The following is a 19,970-nucleotide window of genomic DNA, read 5'->3' on the forward strand; positions in this document are numbered from 1 at the left end:
TGCCTAGTGGTAAAATGACCTCCCCAGGGTCTCACAGGTACTTTGTGGCAAGGCTGTGTTTAGAATTCAGGTCTCTTGGGTCCCTGGACTGTTGCCTTTTTCTGCTGCAAAATGCTGCCTTCCGTAGAACTTTTCAGAACCTTTGTTTCCTTATTTATTTAGTGGGGTTAATAATATTTATCCTCCCTGCCTCATCAGAAGAGATGAAATGTGAATGTGCTTTGTGCCCTGCAAAGCTCTGTAAAGCTATAAGGTATTACTTCTTTTTATAAGATGAATACAAGTTAATAGGATATAAAATACTAAGTTAATTACAATTAAGCACTCTTTCTATGCAAAAGACAAAACCAATGTTCTTGTCTTCAGGATGCTTACATTGTACTGGGTGGAAATGTGTACTCAGAGAAGGAAATGCAAAATATATGGAAAAGAAATACAAGATAATGCTGGGGAGGGGGTGGGTACTAACAACTGAAGGAATCAGGAAGAATCTCTCATATGGATGGAAATGACAATGGATCTGAGCCTTTAAGTAAGACAGGGATTCTAAAAGGGGAGGTGAGGAAAGACAGAGTTCCAGGTATTGGGGTGGGAGAAGGCATGTGGACTGGCAATGGAACGTTATACACAAGGGGCTGCAAGTTTGGTGTGTGAGGAAGGATAGTGTATAATGAAATTGGAAGAAATATTGGAAGAGAGATTGGAACCAGATTTTGTATTTTATCCTAGAGGTAATAGGGAGCCACTGAAGGTTTTTGAATAGGGGAGAGCTGTGCTTTAGGAATGTCAGTTTGGCAGCTATGAGAAAGACAGATTAGGGAAGACAGAGGCAAGTTGCAGGCCAGCCAGTTTGAGAGGCTCCGAGAACACTCATTGTGGCTGTGTAGGTACAGAGAAAGGGATAAATGGGAGAGATGTTGTAGGGGTAGAATAGATGACATATACCAAAATAACAGGGTATTACTTCAGCAAGTGCAAGAAATTTGTTTAATAAGGGGAGAGGTCAATATTGGGTAGTGTTACCTGGAAAAACCATGTAGAAATTAACTTTATGATAAGGAAACATAAGCATGTTCTTATAGTCTCCAAATACTATCTTATTTGATCTTCAGAACAGCCCTGTGGGGTAGATGCTATTATTGTCCCCATTTTACAGATGAGGAAACTGAGGCAGACAGAGGTTTAAGTGACTCATCCAGGGTCATATAGATAATACATATTCTCTAAGGAACATACTCTCAAAAACCAGATCCACTAAATAGTTCCAGAAGTCAGATCAGAAAGTCAATTCCATACCATAGTTCAGGTAAGTTGTCTACACTGGCTGAAGAGTCATCTGCTATAAACAAAGGTGAGATATGAAAGGATGGTGAGATGAGGATTTTATCTTCAGGAAGCTTACCATATAATCAGAGAAATAGGATGCATATGTGTGGGAATGGTCAAGCAAACTAGACAATCTAACATTGGAGATTTACAAGTTAAAATTCATCTGAACTTCTCATCCAAGCTCTTGAAGAACAAAGGGGGAACAAAAGAAGAGGTAGATAGGTAATGAGGAGTTTTCTGTTCTTAGGGTACACAGGTAGATGGGAAATCAAGGTCAGAGTCTTGAAGGCTTTAGACTTGAACCAATTCACAAGGATTTATTGAATTCCAGTTCTCTTTGCCTGCCATTGTGGAAGATGGTTTTCATGAAGTAAATGATCCTTAGATATAAGGAACACTTAAGGATCCTAGACCAAAATCCTTTGCCCTGAGAGTTTGTGCATGTTAAAAAGAATTTATATATGTCTCTGCAAACAGGATTCCAGCCTGACTCCCTGAGCTCTGAGTTCAAAGCAACATTCACCTTTAAAATTGTGACTATTGTGTCCATGTGGATGTCCCTGGCTGATGGTGAAAAGGCCTCCTTTGAACTCTTGTTCTAGGGGTGTCCATACCTGCCATCCAAAATGAAGCAAATGGGTCATGTGAGGCTGGAAGGCTAAATTCAAGTTTTCCATTTCAAAGGTTCCTACCACCTAATTTTAGAGACTGCAGCTCAGATGTAAAGGATAGAATCTGTCTGGATGATTAGGGCTGAATGAAATGCCAAGAAGCTAATGCAGACAAGACACTTGAAGGATTCTCTCTTGTTACAGGGATGCAGTGCACGAAGTAAACCAGTGTTTGGGTACCACTGAAGACATATGTCAGAAGCAGTCAACTCTCGATTGTCTGCACATGGATTATATGCTTTGTGATTCCTCTAGGGCTAAATTTTTGGTTATAGGCTGGTTTCACCTCCATCCCTCGGCATGTTTCTGACACTTTTGCCTCAACTAGCATGTACTTAGATTTTCTAATTAGCATAAAGAAAACATTATCAAGAGGGCAAATTTGCCTTTGTTTTTTTTTCTTTCCTTTTCTTTCTTTCTTTCTTTTTTTTTAAAAGCTAAATAGAAGTGGCTTTGGGATTATCTATTGTTTTGTATATCTATGCCCGAACTCCCTTCAAAAGAGGGAATGGCTAATCAAAATTTAAACCATATTCCTGAGACTCCCTCCCTCCTCTCTGCTCCAATCTGCATTCTCTTCTAATCCTTTCCTACGGCTCAGACCAAGGCTGCAAAGGCAAGACCCAGTGCTGAACTCTGAAACCCAGGGAAGCTCAACATGACAAGTCAACCCCGACATATATGAAGTCTCTTGCCCAAATTCAGGTCCCCAAGGACCTCCAGGAAAAGAAAAAAAGAAAAGAAAAGAAAAAAAGCTTGAGCAGTCTTTTCTCCAGGCCGAGCTCCCAAGGAGAAGCAGGCAGGCAGGCACACAAACCCTCAGCCCCTTGTTTGTCTCCCCCCAGAAGAATGAAAACCCAGTTGAGCAACGTAAAATAACAAGGGGCCATTCCCCGTCCTACGCCTTTGTCAGTCAGCCTGTGTGTATTTCCACCTTAAAAGAAAAAAAAATCCGTACCGTGTGGCAGAGAAGACTGTACAGAGTGGGCCCCCCTGCTCTTTTCAAAGAGGGAATGTAAGCAGATCTCAGAAGAAACCCACTTGGCTCAGCAGTTTGGGGGCTTGTTGTAATTGGCCTGGCCTGAAAGAATTCAGCAGCTGTACCTGTGCCCCAAGAAAAATGCAAATGTTTCCCTGAGACAGAGGCACTTGGGGTGGACGAGCCGGAGCCTGGGCCCTGTCGGAGCCTGAAGACTTGAGCAAAGAAGCAGAGGGGGCTCTGAAAGACTGCCTCTTGGCCTCAGAAATGGGCATAGGGCACCCCTGACTGAGACCCTTATTGCAGAGCAGGAGACTTGGTATTCTGACTGAGCTGCCTCCCGAACAGCAGGGACGGGGCGACCAGCCTCTTTGGGAGGTTACTTCCCTCCTCTAAGGCAAACTCATTGTTTCTCCGGGTAGAGAAAGGCTAGTTTCTACAGGGCTCCCCCCCCCCCCCCCCCCCCCCCCCCGGCCCCAGCCTCTCTCCAAATGTTCCAGAAACAGAGGAGATGTTTCCCTAGCCCTCTCTGGACAAGTAGAAAGCTTCTCAATGCAGTGGCTGCCTCCCACCTTGCTGGCCCCTCGTCATCCCTTGCTGTTAAATGTGGATAGCACTAGGGTGATACTATATTGGGGAGACAGGAGCCATCTAGCTTTCCTAGCAGAGGATTCCCAGCACTATTTTCATTCAGGGCCTTATCTTAGTTCTTAGCTGGGACTAGCACAGAGCACGGCACATAGGGAAATCTGAAGTCAAGACTTGGCCGCCTAAGACTTTCCTGAGAACCAAGGATCTCATACAGCATGAAGGGACTCATAAAGTCCTTCCCTGGGAAGCAGGTGAGTTAACGAGACTAATGAGTAAACTGAGGTAGGAAGCTTGAATGTCCATCCATGGGGACTGCTGTAGCTTCCGTGTTCAGGTCAGGTTTCTGTTTTTCTGCATCCACGGTATCTTGAATATTCTATTTCTTCTTGTCCCGTTGGTGTTTTGCCCATATTCACCCCAAAGGCTCCTAAACAAACCTGGAGCAGCCCTCTTGGCTTCCTCAGTGCCCTCGATGTCCTGGGATACCCCCTTGCCCTGCTCTCTTCTCCCTACCCCCACCCTTTCCCTTTGCTCTGCCAGTTTTGGCCATCTGTCTCTCTCTGATCTCATTTCTCCCCCTTCTTCCCCCTCCCCAGGCCCCATTCCATCTCCCTGCACTGCCAACTCTGCCCTTGTCTCAGGCCCCCTGTTTCCTCTCCTCCTCTGTTGGAGGTGGGTTCTTTGTTGCCTCTGCCCCAGCTGTCTGGAATGGGTCTGCCCGCCTCACTGACTTTGAATTCCTTTTCATAACACTGCCCCAAACTCACGTCATGCAGGCAACCCCACATGGTTATCCCCATTGCCCCCCAACATATTATTATTCTCTTCTTATTGACAATTCTTCACCTTCTTTCTTGTCCACTGCCCCTGTCTTCTCCCACATTGTCACATATTCTTGAGCCTAGTTTCAGAGCAAGATGAAAAAGGTCTCTCAGCCTATAACAATCTCACCCATTTACTAAAGTCATCCTAAGTCTGGTAAGAAATAGTGGCCTAAAATACAGGCCACAAGAATGAAATATTTTAAAAATTTGGCAAACTTTTTATTTTCGTTCAGTCTGCTTTATTTCAAACCCAGCCCATGATCTCTGAGCACAGTGTTTGTAGTTGATACCATGTTCACTTTTCCTGGTTTATCATTCTTTAGACACGCTCCTTTGTGCATGTGTTCTGTCCATCCCTCACCCTCATCTTCCTTAGAGATATCCTTCATAGAGATTAAGATTTTGTCATCTCCTTCCTTTCTATTTTCCATTTTGTGGGTGTTTAATGCTTCATCCTAAGGGAAAGCCTAAAATGAATAGTTCTCTAGGAAAGTAAGAGAAGAAAATGGAGCTATGGGAATCTGAGTGTGGTCAGCTTAGGGGTTAGACCATGAGACCTTTTTTATGAGGTTAGAAGCTCTTCATGGGGCCAAAACTCTATATAGGCTCTTCTTCCTATGTGTGAAGGATAGAGAGAACTTTCAGTCATAGCAATGAGGATTTGGGCTTTTCCTGGACTCATGGTGTGGTTTACCAGATAATACCCCCCTGATTTGGAGGGATCTGGCTGGTTCAGTGGCCAGACCATTGGATTTGGAGTCAGGATAATTTGAGTTCAAATCCAGCTTCAAACACTGATTAGCTGGGCAAGTCACTTAACCTTTGTCTGCCTCAGTTTCTTCATCTGTAGAACAGGGATAATAACAGCATCTACCCTGCAGAGTTGTGAGGATAAAATGAATTATCCGTTAAGCTCTTTGCAAACCTCAAAATATAGAAATACTATTGGTTGTGGTGGTGGTTGTTATTATTATTATCTCCTTCTAAATGGTGGATGATCCGGAATATAGTTTCCTTTCCATCTAATGCTTTCACTAAGGGAGTGAAGGGACCCTTTTTCTTACTTCCTAGAATGATGAAATGTTTCCTGCAGGGAGCCAGGGGAGTTAAGGGCAGGTTTGAAATCGTGAGCTGCAATCATTCAAAAGTTTCACTTTCTCTTTAAGCAGTCCTCGAAAATCCTCTCTCTCTTTTTTTTTTCAGGGTGGGAAAACCAGGTGAGATCGTTTTTAAGTTCTCCAACCCAAAGTCTTCCCTCAACCCTTTAGCACTTTTTTTTTTTTTAAATATCCCTTGGCGCAGTCATGTGCAGATGGGTCAGAGAACTGTATTTCCTTCTGTTAAAAAAAGTAGGTGTCCTTTAGCCCCCTGATCCTTCCTCCTTACCCCTACAGGGAGCTTATTCTTCCTCTGTAGCTTCCCATCCTGAATTTAGCCCTGTTTTCCATCGCAAGAGTAGGAATCTGTTTTGGAGGAATACTGTCTGAGCTACTTCTCTATCCTAAGAGAGGCAGAGGTGATGCTCTGCCTGTACTCCCTCTATACTCTGCCTTTGTCAGCTGGGTTCACTTTTTGGTACCACGTTTTAGGACGGACATTGGCAAGCTGTATAACATCCAGGGGGAGGGCACCGAGTATGGTCATAGGATCATAGCTTTAGAGGTGGTTGTTGTTGCTGTTTAGCCCGTTTAGTTGTATGTGATTCTTTGCGACCCTGTTTAGGGTTTTCTTGGCAAAAATACTGGAGGGTTTGCCATTTCCTTCTCCAGCTCACTTTACAGATGAGGAAACTGAGGCAAACAGGTTGAAGTGACTTGCCCAGGGTCACACAGCTAGTAAGGTTCTGAGGTCGGATTTGAACTCAGGATCTTCCTGACTCTAGGTCTGGCACCCTATCCACTGCCTCACCTAGCTTGAAGCTTAGAGCTCGAAGACATCTGAAATCCTTGAGATTCTATGATTTTGCAAGTGCCTGAACTAGATGTTGACTAGTCAACTGATCAGCATGAACAGGAAACCCCCTGCCTTTTCATATTTCCCTTCAAAGTTTGGCGAGTGGATGTATTTTGTTTCAGCCAGGACAGCTGCTAATAAGACTGTAAGTATCTCGAAGGCAGCATGCTTCTTCTGTATTCCTCACAGCTCCAAGAAGAGGTAGGCTGACCACAGGTAGGCACTTGGTTACAACTGTCCCAGTCCTACCTCCCCCTTTCCCCATCTCCCTTCCCTTTTGGTAGTTTTTGCTTGTTTTTGTTTTGTCCTTGTGACTATCCCGCTCGACTTAGACAATAACCTCACCACCTCGGAAACATAGCAAACCCTTGATTTTTAACAGATGCTCCTCTTATGGTAGATCTCACCTTCTGGCTCATGTTCTCTATCGGGTCCAGAGCAGAGCAGAGCAGAGCTATACCTACATGCTTACATTTCTTTCACTGTCCATATTGACATTTTCCGTAGCAGAGAGAATATGGAGATGGACACAACCTTTGCAGTGAGTTTGTATGCTGGCACTAACTGGTCTGGGACTCGATTTGTAGAGAATCATACTGAAGCCTCTTCTGAGGGCTGGCAAATCATTTTGCTAAGTCTGCATACAAATGAATCTCCTATTTGATCCTGTTGATGTGCTTTGGAGAGTTTTTTGGACATGATGATTAGTCTGTACTGGTGAGTCCTGTGGTCCAGGGAAAAACCAAGCTGGATCTGGAGTCAGAAAGCCTTGATTCAAACCCCAGCTTTGCCACTGACTCACTCACTACCAGAGTCATCTTAAGGAAGTCACCTCACATTTTTGGGCCTCAGTTTTCTCATCTGTAAAATGAGTGGGCTGGGCTAGATGACTTTTAAGGTCCCTTTCAGCTCTAAATTAATGACCCGATGACTTAACCTGTGTCTTTTTGAATACTTGCATAGCATCCAACTCTGTCATCACAGTTGGGGGATTCATATTATTTAAAGGTGAATTAATCAGTTGTGTAAAGGTGCGTCTCTTTATTGCATCCTAGGGGAAAATAGTGAGTACCCTTTTTTTTTTTTCTATAAACATTCAGCAAATCCTAGCCACCCTGGACTGGGAACCAGTAGACATGAATCCTGTTTCTTAACACAAAGTGTCAGCCAATTCACCCCATTCCTGCAGGCCCATTTATCTGTCTGTGGAATGGGACTAATAAGCTTGGCCTCTTGTTTACCTGTTAGGATGGTTGGTTAAGGAAGGCTGATGTGGAGATCCTTTGCCATATCCCAGGAGAAAGATGCTACCAGAAGACAGTACATTTAGATTCAGCCCCTTCTTTATGGAGGTTTGGGGAGCAAAGGGGAACCGGGGGTGCCTGTGATATCGAGGGGCCTCAGCGTCCATCCGTGCTGCAGAGAGCCTTTGAAGCATTGCTCTGTTCTCAGACTGCAGAGGCCACGCCCGTCTCCCCAGAGCTGCACTATGTGAATGCCCGACATTATGATGACTTTGTGTCGACTAAGGAATTGGACTCCAAACCCTGGGCAAATGGATGCCAATCACCAGTTCCCATACACAGTATAATCTGTGCAAACTTCATTACTCATGCAGTGCTCACACGGGTACCAGAGACTGCCGGGCCCACAGCTCCTGTTTCCCCCCAAAAAATCGTTTTCACTGATTAATCACCTAGACAGCCCACTTCACACACAGGCAGTTATTCATTGCTAGAGTCGCACCCCAGCCTCCCAGGGGCACACGTGTGTGTGTGTGTGTGTGTGTGTGTGTGTGTGTGTGTGTGTGTGTTGTATCTCCCTGCCTGTGCCTTCCTTTGCCGTCTTCTCATGGGAACTCGCCTACCAAGTCATGCCCGTCCCATTCCTCCAAACCTGGGGCTGTGCCCTGTCATGCCCCCTGTCCCCCACAAGGGGGAGCCCCTGGAGGGCAGCTGGGGCTCAGTAATTTTGGTAGCATTGAAGTTTTGTTTTTTTTTTTTTTTTCTCCCTTCCCCTAAAGTGGCTTTTGCAGACCCAACAGTAAGATTTCTTTGCTCCAATGTTGGGGGCTGAGGGCACACTTTTGGAGGGTTTACAGGCTGTAAACTCAGCCTTGTCTTAGACTCCATTGTCTGTATTTGCTTAGCCCTGTAAAGTAGAATGGAAAAGAGAAAAAGGGGTTCAGTCTGCAAGACACCCACAGGCTGCAGTCCCTGGTCAGAGGCTGGACGACCTGAGCCAGACTGCACCCAGCAGCCTAGGGGGAAGCCCAGAGGGACTGGGGACTCCAGAGCACAGGTAGGTTCCCAGGAGAGAAGAAGAAGTAGCCCCTGAACCCCTAGGGGTTTGACTATTTGTCAAAGTAACAACTAGATTCTGAGGACAAAGGGATTGGTCAGTAGAGAAGCAACCAGATCAAAGGGTGGGGAAGAGGTAGGGCAGGGAGATAAATGTGGGCGCAGGGTAGGGGCACACAGGGAAAGAAATGAAATTTGCTGCAGTGCATGGGGGAGGGGAGCTGAATCCCTCTCAGAGACTTCAGCTGGCTTGAGTCAATTTCAACTCCAGCTGCCCCGGAAAACTTCTCAAGACATCAGAGCAGTCGAGAAGGAGCGATAGAAAGCAGACAGTTCAGAATGGACCAGGTTTTCCATGAATGTTGCATGAATCTTTTAGGGACACTTAGCTCTGCTCCTTGGCTTTTGACTTGAAACCAGTCAGCTTTTCTAGATGTTCGGTGGGGTTGGCGGCTTCCACCTCTTTCTTCTCTGGTTCTTTTTGTGTCTCAGTGAGCTCTCATGCCATCTCTAATGCTCTTCAACTTGGTGACATCCAAGGGCAGCCTCCCTTGAGGGATAAGGGCACTTGCTACAGAGCTAGGTAAATAGCAACAGACAAAAGAGAATCAAAATAGACTGTGATTCTAGTCTAGGGGGACTCAGAGGTGGAGGGGGTGGCGTCTGTATTGTTTTCATTTTTTTTTCTTATCAGGGGAAATTGGAGAAGCAGTGACTAAGCCCCTCTATATTGTAGTGCAAAGGTTCTTAACCTTTGTCTGTGTCTCGGACCCTTTGGGAGGTTTGGTGAAGCCTACGAACCTCTTGCCACTGTAATGTTCTTAAATGCATAGGATTCTACAGGAATACAGTTATCAACATTTTTGAAATACATGTCCAGGGACCTCAGGGTTAAGCATCCCTGCTCTAGTAGCTGGCACAATAAGGGTTTATCAGGCCCACTTTGGGTAGATAGTCTTTGGGATCAGCTCCTGTTTAAAGGAAAGGCGTCTCTTCTCTTCTGTTTATGGAAGCTTTAGTGTAGGTAGGTCTCATGTTTGATGGGGAAGTTAGGATTTTGTAGAGGCCTTTCAGCTACCTCCAGATATTCACCTTTCAGGTCTTGGTTGGGTTTTCATAGTTCCCAAACATGTCAGATGACTCATAGTGTCTGCTTGGCTACCTGAGAGGGGGGGTGATTTGACTGTCCTAGACTCTACTGTCCAAGTAACCGTCACATCCCAGCCAAAGGATAGGGCAAGCCTGGTTATGTTTGGAATAACAAGTCATGAGGGAGGGTTTGCCATTTCTTTAGTGTTCTTGCCTGGGATGGCTTTTTCAAGGGTCACATTTTATTTATTAAAATGTCTCAACTAAGGGGCAGCTAGGTGGCGCAGTGGATAAAGCACCGGCCCTGAATTCAGGAGTTCCTGAGTTCAAATCCGGCCTCAGACACTTGACACTTACTAGCTGTGTGACCCTGGGCAAGTCACTTAACCCCCATTGCCCCGCAAAAAATAAAAATAAAAAAATAAAAAATGTCTCAACTGGAATGTTGGATAATGCAACACTGGCCGTTTCCGTTTCCTTCAATGAGATTGAAAGTAAATGGGATATACACGGACATATTTGTATTTGTCGATGACTCCAGGTATACCACCTTCCCTTGTGTGCTTCATACTGTGATCCACCTTTATTCCAAATTTACACAAACCCGCCCTTTGGTCCGTGGTGGAAAAATTTCCCAATTTGTTTGTCCCTCCTCCCTCTCTCCCCTCTCCCCAAAAGCTACTGAATTGAAATTCCTGGAAAATGCACATTTTTAACCATAAACCCAACTACTCGCCCTTCTCTAATAGGACTTAAGGCCGGAAAGGGCCTAAGAGATCACTGATTTCAACCTCCTCTTTTGAGAGGATGCGGAGACCCAGAGAATGACTTCTGGACAGGAGGACTGTTAACACTTAGCTCAAAAGGGTGTGGTATGGGAATCGAAGAAGATACTGTCTGCCAAGTTCACGTAAATGTCAATGTAAAGTTTTGTTATTATTTTTATTGTTTGGGGTTACACAGCTAGTCACATGACACAGTGGGACAAGTGAGGGTTCTCTTGGTCAGAAGACTTACTTTCAAGTGTCTTTTCTGGTCCTTATGACCTTTATAACGCTAGCAAGTCCCTTCAACTCGGTTTTCTCATCTATAAAATGGGAAAGTTGGACTAGGTGGCCTCTGAAATCCTGTACGCCTCTAGATCTATGCGTCAATGTGTCAGAGCTGAGATTGACCCCTAAGTCCTGTTATGCCAGATCCAGGTGTCAGATACCTGTCACTGAGGCATCTAGGTGGTGTGGTGGATAGAACACTGGGCCTGAAGTCTATAAAAATCTGAGTTCAGATGTGGCCTCTGATGCTTATTGGCTGTGTGACTTTGGGCCTGTCACTTAGCTTCTATCTCTCTCAGTTTTCTCAAATGTAAAATGAGATAACAGCAGTGTGTTGTGAAGATCAAATGAGATGGTATTTGTAAAGTGTTTGGCTTACAGTTGTCACTTAATAAATGCTTATCCCCTTCCTCTCCTCTATCCACTATGCTAAACCACCCTGTGTCTTGGACATATATCTTGTTTAAACTGCAGAGGCAGTTTCCTTATAAACATCAATACCTAGTAGCTCATATTTCCATGGTCCCTTAATTCTTTTATGTAATTCTCATTTATATGCCCATATGTCTCTCTGATTGAAGCATGTACTACTTCTTTCATACAAATATGTTTCAGTATGACACAATATGTAACTAGATGGGTAGATAGGTAGACGATTTATTAAGCACACATTATGTACCAGAGGCGGCTAGGTGACTCAGTGGATAGAGCACCAGGCCTGGAGTCAGAAAGACCTGAATTCAAATCCGGCCTCAGACACTTACTGATTGTGTGACTCTGGGCAAATCACTTAACTCTGTTTTTCTCAACGGGGACATAAAGAGTCAGTCGTTACTGAAAAACGACTGAACAACAACATGTGCTAAGCACTGGGAATACAAATAAAAGCAAAGGAGCCTACATTCTGAAAGAGAAAGGGAACTGAAAAGGGAGAGTGAGAGGTAGAAGAGAAGAAGGTCCGAAAAGAGTTAATTTAGAGTTCATTCAATGGGGAGAAAGAAAGAAGAAGCTTCTGTGTCAGTATTTCAGCTCTTTTGGATAACTATACAGAAGTGACCACCAAATAGAATTCATGTGGTTAAAAAAAAATCACAGATCAATTTCTATTCTGTTCCTTGTAATGAACATCAATATCTTGTATCTTCTAGATAGGCTGTCAGCAACTTATATATTTAAAATGAGTTTTTAAAAAATACATTTACAAAGTCATTTATTTTGAATCTCATCTGAAGCAATTAAAAACATCCTGACATTTAAGGTGATATTTTTTCCTAAGTAAAATAATTATAAATAATACTAATTATGAACAAATCATTCAGTTACTCCCAGTCTGGTTCAACCTTTAGGTTAATAAACCAACCCATTAAAATTCATCTTGCTCAAAGGACCAATTTGTTAAAAAATGTGGCGACCTTTTACCACAAGTATGATTGATCTATTCTCCAACAATAATCAGAGACATCTTTTCTCAGAAGGGAGTGTGGTCAAGTGGTTGGTGTAGGAACAGGAGACACTGGGGTCTCTTTTCCCCTCCTTGCCAGCAATTCTTGCTTTGATTGGTTGGTAAAACAAAAAATAGCCCCTGCCCCATACACACATCCACAACTTTTATGTTGTAATTTTAAAACTACTTTGGATTTCTCCAAATGCCTTTAAAGTGTCATGAATTCAAATGCCCATTTTAAGGGAGCCCATTTTAACCATTCAGTCACCCAGCCTGGTGGAGATTTCTGATGATCCTTACTGTTCCCCCACCTGACTCTATTATTCCTCTCTATCAGTGAAGGGAAGATGAGAAACAGAGAAGAAAATGATGCAGAAATGATATTTTGAGGTCCAATAAAGAAACACATGATTTGGGTGGGTGGGAATTCTATCTGCTGAAACAAGTCTCAAACCAGCTACAATTTAGCAGATGTTGCCCAACGCTCAGAGAGGTTAAGCAGCTTGTATATAGTCACACAGCAAATACATGTCAGAAGGGGCCTTTAAACTCAGATCTTCCTAATTGTAAGGCTAGCACTCTAACAACTGTACCACACTAACTCCCTATTGGAATTTCACCATGAAAATTATTTATCAAACTATACCTGTGGACCTCTGACTCTTAGATCTGGAAGTAGCTCTTGGCAGACTCTCCAGAGAGAAGTCATGTGGTGGAGAGACTTCAATGTTGGGAGCCAGAAGGCCTGCATTTTGATTTCTGTTTTACCACCGACTTACTGTTTGACCTTGACCCAGGTGATCGCATCATTTCCATTTTTTATGACAAGATAGTACCAATGCTAGGAAAGTAAACTGTGGTAGGCCAGCCTTTTCATTAGCCATCTCTCATGCCTCCTTTTCATAGATCTCAAGCAGCACCTGTGATTGGATGTCCTTTTTGACGCCTCCCAAACCCCTCAATCCCTCTTTTAGTGAACTCTTCTACATTTAACTCCCTTATACTTATGTTTTTGCATTTAGTCCATATATTCCTATACACGCACGTCATTTCTGCCCAGATAGAATGTAAACTCCCTAACAACAGAGACTATTACGTTCTTATCTTTTATGTCAGGCACCTAACAAAATAATGAGGATTGCTAACATTTATAGAGTGAGTTAAGGTTTGCAAAGCACCTTCACAAATATTACTTTATTTGATCCCCATAACAAGCTTGAGAGGCAGGTCCTATTATCATCTCCATTTTAGAGAGGAGGAAACTGAGGCAAGGAGTCAGTCACATAGCCAGCATGGTTAATTTGCACCCAGGACTTCCCTGACTCTATCCACTGCTCCACCTAGCTACTGCAGGACCTGACACACCTGCCATAGATACTTCATGTATGCTTATTGATTGTTAGGCAGTCTTCAACTTTCAGTACTAAAGTGATAATACAAAACAGTGGCTATTGAGCAAATGAATGTATACTGGTCTTTGAAATACATGAACTCTTTTCTTTCTTTAGTTTATTCTTAGAAGCAAGAGATTTACCTTTTCTAATTATGTTTGGCTCAGGTTAATGTTAAAATGAGCTTGTGTTCCCAGAGCACATGCCAAGCAAGTCGGAGTTTGGCAACAAAGATACTGGGTGGTGTTTGGGGATAAAATATATCAGGGGAGGGAGACATTTTGATGGATTAGAGGGAAATAATCCACCTATTGATAATAGAGTCGTTTGCCAAAAAACAACAACAACAAAAAAAAAACAGGAGATCCTCATAATCCCATACTCCTTTGGAAAGAAAGGAAGGCCAAAGGAATACTCACACAAGGGGCATTGATTGTCTCTTTGTTCTCATGTCAGAACCAAAGTAGAGATTTGAGAGACTCCCCATGCTTGGTCTGGTGTTCAGACCACAAGATCTCACCTCTCTTGTGACCCCAGGTGCTAAAGGAGCTCAAAGCTGGTTCTCAGAAGGGTGTAATGGCATGCCTGTGACATTTACTCATGAAACCAGAAAGGCCAATGGAGCCAGAAATAGGGGTTTTGGTTGCTTCCACAGACAGGATACGGTCCTGGTGATTATTCTTGTGATTCATCAAGGAGGGGAAATAAGCCACCCACAAAAAACACCCTTCCTCTCTGGCCTTGTGACTCATGAGTTTTTCAGTGTGATCCGTGGAAAGCCCCAGGGTCCAGGCAAACTTTGGGGGTTCAATATCAGGTTACTACCTCTTTTCACCATCCAGGGATCACAGAGCATCTTTTGTTAACCTTGCCCCTGGGGACAGCACAGAAGAGGGTGTTTGGACTAGGTGGGGCACCCTTTGCTAAAGAGGTGCTTCTTAGTATTACAGTCAGGGAGTAGGGTGGGCAAATGGCGCTGGCTCTCATTGGCTGGAGTTGACAGCTGGTAGATGGATATCATTCTAGCATGGAGACTGACGGCATTGGGTCGCCAGATGTTCCGATTTTACACTCACTGCCAGGCAAAGGAAGGCATCCTGCTAACTCAGAAACTTGAGTACTTTGTGGTTTTGACAGGCAACTAATCTTTCTACACCTACTGATCCATAACCTTTGGGCTCACTGCTCCCCTTTCCTTTTGCATTGTCCCAGTCCTCTAATGATAAATTCTAGACACCAGCTGCCTCTGTACTTAAAGACCATACCGACATTAATGGCAAAGTGCAAGGTGGGAATGTCCACATTACTTTGTTGTCCTGGAATGTCAGGGTATCAGATTTTGCTTAAAATAAATGGGCCACCACCTGGAGCATGGGAATTCTGCAAGGCAATGAAGTGTGGTGGTTAGACAGCTGGACTTGTAGTCAGGAAGACCTGGGTTTGAATCCTGCCTTAAATACTTATTGGGTGCATACTTCTGGGCAAATCACTTGGATGATCCAGTGACTCATGGAGAAAAACAGAACAATTAGTAGTTTGGGGTATCTAGGAGGGAGGAGGAGATTAAGGCAGGGAATTTCTTCTGCCCTTGGGATTCTGTGGAGTGAAAAACTCCCTCAGTGCTTCTGTTTCCTCACCTGCAAATTGAGGTCGTGTTGCTAAAGTATCGTGTTGTGAAGAACTTGGTGACTAAAAGGGATTATTAATAGGAAAGAGGGATTCCTTCTCAACCGAGAGGTTCCATGGATTTACTACTTAATGAGAATTGTGGTTCTGCTAGAGAAAATGATCTAGCCATTCTTATAGGAAAAATCAAAGTGGATATAGAATGCATATAGACTAGATTATGACAAGCAGTTAGGTAGGCAAGAGACTGGCTTAATTCTTCATTATACAGAGGCATCTGAGTGGTACAGAGTATAGAGCCTAGAGTCAGGAAGATTTGAATTCAAACCTAGTCACAGACACTTATTAGCCATGTGACCCTGGGTAAGTCATTTAGCTTTTGTCTGCCTCAGTTCTCTCAACTGTAAAATGGGAATAATTAAAGACCTACCTCCTCCGGTTGTTGTGAGGATCAAATAAGGTATTATTTGTAGTTCTTTTTGTTGTGGTGGTGGTGGGTTTTTTTTTTGTTTGTTTTTTTGCAGGGCAATGAGGGTTAAATGACTTGCCCAGGGTCACACAGCTAGTAAGTGTCAAGTGTCTGAGGCCGGATTTGAACTCAAATTCTCCTGAATCCAGGGCTGGTACTTTACCCACTGCACCACCTAGCTGCCCCCATTATTTGTAGTTCTTAACACAGGGTCTGGCATGTGTTAAGTTCTTAATTAATGCTTGTTTCTTTTCTTCCTGGGAGAATACTGATATTAAATAAAAGATTGCATTCCTCCTACAATGGGAGAAGTTTGACATCCTTGGATTTGCTATAGGGCCACAGATCTAGAGCTGACAGGACCTCAGACGTCATATAGTCCAACACCTTAATTTACCAATGAGGTTCTGCAAGGATAAGTGATTTACCCAAGGTCACACCAGTAGTATCAGAAGTAGGATTTGAACCCATGTTCTCTGACTCTAGAACCAATGGTCTTCCAGTATGCTGTTCCCCAAATGGGATTCAGCATGACCTTTGTCCCCTATTTCAATTCTGGACAGAATCCCATTTGCAGGTGCTCCAGAAGGCAATAAAAGGATACATGGTAGGCATAGCCAGGTTATAGAATGCTACTAACAGATATAATCAGAGACACTCGCAATTAGAAAAGAGCATGGGCCAGATACACAGTGAAAGGCCGGGATTACAGATGTACCACATGAGTGCCATGCTGGTATTCCTGAAGTCTTAGAAGAATTGGGACAAACCTCAGTGGAAGAATTATGGAAAGAAATGGGCAAGAATCACTCAGGATGAAAAACGTGCCCATGGGATGCAATTCGCATCAGTGGAGGGGACCCCCATGGTACTGAAATCACATTCCTAACATAATATGAAGGAAAATGCGATGTACCATATTTGCATTTAAAATGGACTAAGAATGTGTTCAGGTATGAGAAGGGCTGGGGAAGTCAATCCAGTAGCTATCTCATTCTAAAAGATTATGGCTTCTTCTGACCAGAGGGTTCTGGATAAAATACTACAGTTAATCTATGTCTTTAGATACCCAGGGGTCTATATATTATATTTTTTTGGAGTTCGATTTTCCACCTCAGCTCTAAGGAACACATATAGGAAAGGAAACTCCTTTGTCCCTCTCATATTCCGCCCTTGATGAAATCAGTGAAGGAATAAACTCAATTATGAAACTCACAGGTCCTCAGTACCCTCTGACCTGGGGTCCCTCCATCCCTCTGATTGGAGAGAGTGGAGGTTGGTTACTGAGAAACTCCTTCCTTATCCTCTGCCATTTAGGAAATTCACTTCAGCATTTCCCATCCCCATTGACCACATAGATTTTTGTGATCTCCAGAAACTCATGATTCTGTGAGATGAATTCAACTCTGTAACTCACACCTCCTCAGATCACTTCCCACTCTGGGTGCAGATAGCCCTTGATGTTGTCCCTTTTCAGCTTTTTATGTGTGCTTTCTCCCATTATATCGTGAACTCCTTGAGGACAGGGACAGTCTTTTATCTTTTTTTTTGTATCCTCACCTCTGATCTCTTCCTGAAACATGATAGGGGCTTAATAAATGTTTATTGACTATGATTTTGACTCTGACTCCACTGGATGCAAGTCCATATTCTTCTCTAGGGAAGAATCACTCTTTCAGATCAAGTAGCCTATGTGTCTATCAGCTCCAGACTTCTTCCATGTTGTTTCTGATATTTCTCTCTCTCTCTCTCTCTCTCTCTCTCTCTCTCTCTCTCTCTCTCTCTCTCTCTCTCTCTCTCACACACACACACACACACACACACACACACACACACACACACACACACACACACACACTTGCACCACACATTAGGGAACCATCACTCTGTTCTTAGAATAACCACAAATTTGTGGAACTTAGTAGCAGAGTTGCCATTTGGCATTTAAAAAATTCCCAATAGTTTAGGGTGAGAATGTGACTGGAGGGGGCAGCTGGATAGCACAGGGGATAGAGTGCAAGGCCTGTAATCAGCAAGACCTGACTTCAAATGTGGCCTCAGATAGACACTTAGCTGTGTGACCCTGGGCAAGTCACTTCACTCTGTTTGCCTCAGTTTCTTCATCTGTAAAATGATCTAGAGAAGGAAATGGCAAACCAGTCCAGTATCTCAGCCAAGAAAACCCCAAAAGGGGTCACAAAGAATTGGACATGACAGAAAACAACTAAACAATAACACTTCAACTAGAATGTTGATAGTTTATGGCCTCCTCATTGTACCCTCTCTAACTTCTTGAATTTAAGCCATATAAGTTTTAATTTTTAGCTGGATCAATGATCTTATCAGCTTTCAACAGTATTGATTGAAACTCAGTCACCCCTTTTTATTCCATTTGGTTCTTGTCCCTTTTCTCCCATATAGATAGCAGGAGTCAGTCAATCCAACATGTTGGTGGCTGTTTTCCAGATCTCATAAAATTATGTGGATACCAAGTATTAGATTTCTGATGTCATCCTTCATGTCATTTCTTCTGTGTAATTCTTTTGCAAATATGCCTTACCACTGCCCTTTGGGTGACCATCAACTTTAATTCTTCACAGTCTGTGGTATTTTATTTCTCACAGCCATTCAGCATTGTTGGAAGAATGTTATTCTTAAAAGATAGTGTTTGTTTCAGGAAGAAACTTGGGGTCATTAAAAGTAAATTTAAAATTTCTCAAATGCTATCTGGCTCACTCATCGCCTCTTATTCAAAGATGGATGCATTTTCCATTTTAAGTGTCTGCTGTCGTGTGTGTGTGTGTGTGTGTGTGTGTGTATACACTCACGTATATATTTATATATATGAAAATGGCTTCAGTGATACCTTTATTTTGTTATTCAGTTGTTTCAGTTGTGTGCGACTCTTTGTCGGACCCCATTTGGGGTTTTCTTAGCAAAGTTCATTTTACAGATCAGGAATTAAGGCAAATAAGGTTAAGCAACTTGCCCAGAGTCCCATAGCTGGTGTCTGAGGCTGCATCTGAACTCAGGTCCACCTGACTCCAGGGCTACCACTCTATCCACTCAGCTGCCTGAGCAGCTATTGGTCTACTGAGAATCTTTAATTTGGACCCTGTACTGGACACCCTCTTTGACAGTGGCAAACACCTTTCATGATCAGACATCTCTTAATTTTGCACTTCATTTGATATGAAAAAGTTATTGTACAAACATCTCTTTAGGTGTATCTGTCAAGCAATATTATATGGTTTTAACAACTGTATGGAGATAACTCTTTGAAGGAGAGGGTCTTTAAGGTAGAGATTTGCTCTCCTTATTCAAGATTTTTTTTATACTTAGCAAATTATAAACACCATGTGATTTTGTATTCTTTACACCTTCCAGACAGCTGTATGACTGTAAAGATGAGGTCTGCTGTAGAATATCATTTATAGAATCCTGCCCATCTCCTTTTTATACCTTCATCAATTATGTAGGGGTGTGATGGATATGTGTAGAATATTCTTTTAAATTTTTTTTGTCAAGAAATGAAAGTATCATCTATCAGTTGCTATTGATAATGATAAGGTGTGTGATTTTTTTCCCCCAAGGTGTTTGTTAACCTCATCACTTTCCTATATCTTGAGAATTGGATCCTTAAGCCCTAAGAAATGTATTGATGTGAATGGTGACCTCCTTTCTGTTTGCTGGGTGTCATCCGCTTCTTCCCACTTGCTCTTCCAATATACACACACACACACACATATACATACACACACACACACACACACACACACACACACATATATATATATATATATATTATCAGACTGTGATGTTACAGTATGGATGTTGTAGGTCCATTTTGATTGAGAAAAGAATTTGTTATGGAAGATTTGATGATGCTTTCCTTACCTGAACATCTACCTGTTAAAAAGCTTAAATGAGTCCTGCTAGATAGACTTCTTTATTCCAAAGCCCCTTGACTAAGGATCCTCTTGATGATCATGTGCTAGTCTGAAAGAAGGTCAAATACATTTTAGGTACAACCTTTTAAGTAAGTACTGCATATTTCCCATCCCATGGGATGTCTTAAATAGCCCACTCTGTCATACCCTGGAAGTATACTGGGAATAAAATGAAGGAAATCAGCAATCAGTGTTCTGTTCTATTCATCTAGCAAAGGGCTATTTCTAAGACTGATTTAGGGATAATATTCCTTTTTTTATAGGACAAAATGGAACTCATTGAAAAACACTGGAGAAATGTA

General features: G+C 42.9%; 1 long non-coding RNA gene across 1 annotated transcript in view; it reads left to right on the top strand.

The window, feature by feature from the left end:
- LOC122751712 overlaps window positions 1–2,254 on the top strand; it is a 128,519-nt gene extending 126,265 nt beyond the window's left edge. Inside the window, exon 6 of the long non-coding RNA XR_006355802.1 lies at window positions 2,145–2,254. This is a non-coding gene — a long non-coding RNA (uncharacterized LOC122751712). The remainder of the gene's footprint in view (window positions 1–2,144) is intronic.
- Window positions 2,255–19,970: the final 17,716 nt, after the last annotated feature.

The sequence above is a fragment of the Dromiciops gliroides genome, chromosome 3 (genome assembly GCF_019393635.1).
Source record: "Dromiciops gliroides isolate mDroGli1 chromosome 3, mDroGli1.pri, whole genome shotgun sequence".
Classification (NCBI taxonomy): Eukaryota; Metazoa; Chordata; class Mammalia; order Microbiotheria; family Microbiotheriidae; genus Dromiciops; species Dromiciops gliroides.